We start from the raw sequence: 4,108 nt of genomic DNA, 5'->3' as shown, positions 1-4,108 counted from the left end.
TTGTAAAGGATCTAATTAAATCATTTTTTATCTTTTAATTGGTTTGTCTTCTCATAATTAAGTTGTATCTACCTTTTTCTAGTCTATGACTTAGTTTTTTGGTCTTCTTGTGTTTGCCAAAAAGCAAAACTATTTAAGCACAATGAAGCTTATTTCATCTGTTGCCTTCTTTTTGTTTTTTGAATTATTACTTATATATTTTAGGGAAGAAAGATCAACTAGAAACTTCTTGGCCATTACATGTGAAATAAAACATAATTACAGTACTGCTGTAATTAGGCACAGATGAAATATTCTCTGTAAAATTTGCCTCTTTAAACTGAATGTGCTTGAAGAAATCTATTACTCTACTTATCACACCTTCACTTTCCACTTTGGGTGAGTAACCTAATGTCCCGTGGCTCTAGAAGCAATAGAGGATGGAGAGAAGAGGAAAGGCAGAGGGACAGTAAATAGAAGAATTGCAGTTCTTTGTCAAAAGCCCCTTCTTAAACCCCATGATATTTAGAAGACATTGATTAGAAAGTGCAATATCAAATGTATTCCATTTATTTGCCTCTTTTTCTAATATAGGCTGTTGATCTTGATCTTTCTTCCATCTTATAAAGTCAGAGGTGGCTGTATCTGTCTGCCACACCATTTTTACCTCCCTCCTGGGATATATAAAAAGTTAAGGTGAGTCGGACAAGGCTCTAGTGGGATCCATATGCTTTTCATTGACTAATTTTGAAGGACGGCTGCAGGCCTTTCTTCCTAGTCTGTCTCAGTTTGGACATGCTGCTGAACCCTGTTCACCATGGGTAACCCTGCAGGCATTTGAATTACCGATGGCATAGCTTTTAGAATCAGAGCGATGCACAGGCCACAAAGGTGACAGACTGATGATGAAAATACATATACACCTTATTCTCTTTCTCTGGAGAAGCTTGGGAAGATACAGGATACAGCTGAAATGAAATATACCCATAAAATGGAATTTTATTAATTGAACATTATTTTGCTATGTTATCCTGTTTAGCCTAGCATGATATAGATTAATTGACCGTGTTTCAGATTTATAGAGAAAGGAGATCACATTAGGGTTTATTGTGATAATTCTCAATTCTTGGAAGAGTTAATAAGAGACAGCATGATGAAGGTTCTGACTCTGAATTTGAACAAGAATATAAGGCAGCATCTAGATTTGACTGTAAGGCATTCTCAGAAAATAAGGCTTTGTGAAATTCTCTCCCAGAATGTCACCAGAACAAGCAGTCAGAAGCTGGAACAGAGCCAAATTCCTCCTAACGCTCAGCTAACACCTGCTTTCCCAAGTTAATACAGACTAGGAGCCAGTCAGGTGGTAAGCAACGGGCTAAGAGCTAACCCAAAATTGCAACAGGACTGTCTTATTCCCAAGATCCCAGGAGAGACCTTAACAAGATGTAGGGGAGAAGGAAGCAGGAGGAGGTCACTCTTCCATCTCTGTTGGACTCATGCAGCTTTGTATCCCCTGACATAAATTCCCTTTTGGAATACAGAAAGACAAGGTGAGAAGACTTCATGCTCTACATCAATCCCCATCATGGAACTGACACCACCCAGCGAGGCTGCCATATATTTATTGAGCCAACCACCCTTTCTACCCGAAGCACATTCCAGAGGTCACTTTGTTCCTGCACAGTCAGTAGTTCAGCCAGCTCTGGGGAAAAGTCTAGGCTCTCTATGCCCATAAGCAGTTACAGTCTGGAGAACTCCCAAAGGCAGTGCAACCTTGTCCTACAGGGCCACTATGAGCCAGCATTGACTTAATGGTAGTGAGCGAGACACTCCTAGCTAGGTGCAGAGTCAATCTCTCTTCTCAAGGTAGAGTTGACTAATGACATGGATGGAGTAAAGCTGGCCACGCCTTAATTTGCTGATGGGGCACAACCCAAAATGAGAAGAAACAACTGCAAACATCCATTAAAAAAAATAGAAGGTAGCATGTATGAAGTATGAATCTAGGAAAATGAAGAAATCCTCAAAAATGAATGGAACACATAAAGATCAATTCCTCGGCACGAGTGAGTTGAAATGGGCTGGGATTGGCCATTTGTGAATCAGACAATCGTATAGTTTACTACTCGGGGAATGACATATTCTTGGGGAATGTTGTCCCAGAGTAGTCTTCAACTCATCCAACCACCTCTGTGTGTGCTTGAGAACTGTGCTCCGAAACATTTGCAGTGGCTGATGTGAGGGGACTATATTACCTGGCCTTCCTTCCTAGGTACATCTAGGTGGACTTAAACTCCAACTTTCTGACCAGCATCCCAGGGCAGTAACCATCTGTATCATTCAGGGTCTACAAATCAAGGATTAGGATGATGCTCTCATTTCATATCCATCCCAAAAGTTCATTGCTTATCGCCCTTCATCCTAAGCTTTCCAATCTTCCCTGTCATCTTCCAAGTGAACGCAGGCACTCACTTGTCCCGTTTCTTAAATCTGATCTTCACCTATTTATCCAGATGTTTTCTCACCATGAATGGATATGTCTGCTGTCCCAGGGTAGAAGGCAGATTTAGCACTTGTACATCTGTCTCCCCAGAATAATATATTTTAAATAGCCACCTCATTCTTGGAAAGAAAGGGATATTTCTATTGTTGCTAAAGTCATTTCTCTTAGGATAGTGCACATCATTTACTTACTCAAAGCCTCTGGGAGAGAATGATTGACGAGTCAAAGTGTGCATTTCACCATATGGAAGCAAAGGAGTTGGCACTCTGTTTTGCTGTGATGTGTTATGGACTGCATTGGGTCACTCCACAATGTGTGTTATAAGTCTGAACCTGTCTGTTTCTGGATGCAATCCCATTAGCAGTAGAGTTTTCTTAGTTATGTTGATGCATCCTTATTATTGTAGAGTGTGGATTAAACCTAACATTTCTGAGATATTGAAAGAACAGAACAGGCAAAGAAGGACGAGGGCTCAGATGGGCAAAGACAGATAGATGCCTGAGTTCAAGCACCTACCTGGTTTGTGGAAAGCTGTGGGTGTCAGTGGAAGCACTAACTCTATTTTCGGGTCTTTAATGGGGAAAAAAACAAAACATTGACTGTGAATTGGGTGAAAGTTTACCAAGCAGATCACTAGTTTGTCATTCAACTGCTTATAAAATCTTCCGTTGTCTTGCCGTTTCCATCACTCTCCCACCTTGCACCTCCACCAGCACCATCTTCTCTCTCTTGTGCATATTGTTTTCCCCTTTACCTAACTAACACCTGCCTACCTTCTAGCCCGTGTCTTCCCTTTTCCTCTTTTCCCCTCCAAACACCCACAACCCAAACCAAGTCACTGCCATGGAGGGGATGCTGACTTACAGAGACCCTGTCCGACAGGGTAGACCTGCCCCTTGGGTTTCTGACTGCAACTCTTAACGGTAGTAGAAAGGTCCATCTTCCTATGAAAACCATAAAAGTCTATTTCTTTTATTGTAAAAAATATTTTCTTAATGTTTAAAATAAGAGTTGTCTCTAACGCAATATTTATCCTTTGGGGTTTAGCTAATTTCATTCAGCATAACATCCTCCAGGTTCCTTCAGCTCATGAAATGTTTCACGGATTGATCATATTTTGTTTTTGCTGCCCAGTATTCCATTGTGTCCCTATCAAATTACCAATGTCAATTTATCCACTCTACCGATGGGCATTTAAACGGCTTCCATGTTTATATTATGAATAGTGTTGTGCTGAACATGAGTGTATGTATACTTGTTTGTGTTGCAGCTCTTACAGTATTAGGATACATATACCAAATAGAGGGATTGCTGTTGTATGGAATTTCTAGTCTCAATTTTTTGAGGACTCACCATAAAATGTTTCACGGTGACTCTACCATTTTAAGGTCCCACAGCAGTATATGAGGGTGTCAGTCTCTCCACTCTCACCCGTATTTGTCATTTTCTTTTCTTTCCTTTTTTTTTTTTAAACATTGCTATCAATGCTGAGGTGAAGCATTAGAGACCCAGACCAGAGACATCAGAGACTCTGGCACAGACCATGGGACAGAACAAGAAAAGCAGCACAGACTATGGGACGGTGAGACAGAAGGACAGGCAGGTGGGTTCTCTGTAGAGGAAGGC

Source organism: Tenrec ecaudatus, chromosome 2, assembly GCF_050624435.1.
Source record: "Tenrec ecaudatus isolate mTenEca1 chromosome 2, mTenEca1.hap1, whole genome shotgun sequence".
Lineage (NCBI taxonomy): Eukaryota > Metazoa > Chordata > Mammalia > Afrosoricida > Tenrecidae > Tenrec > Tenrec ecaudatus.
The sequence above is the reverse complement of the archived record's forward strand: the minus strand, read 5'-3'. Positions refer to the sequence as shown.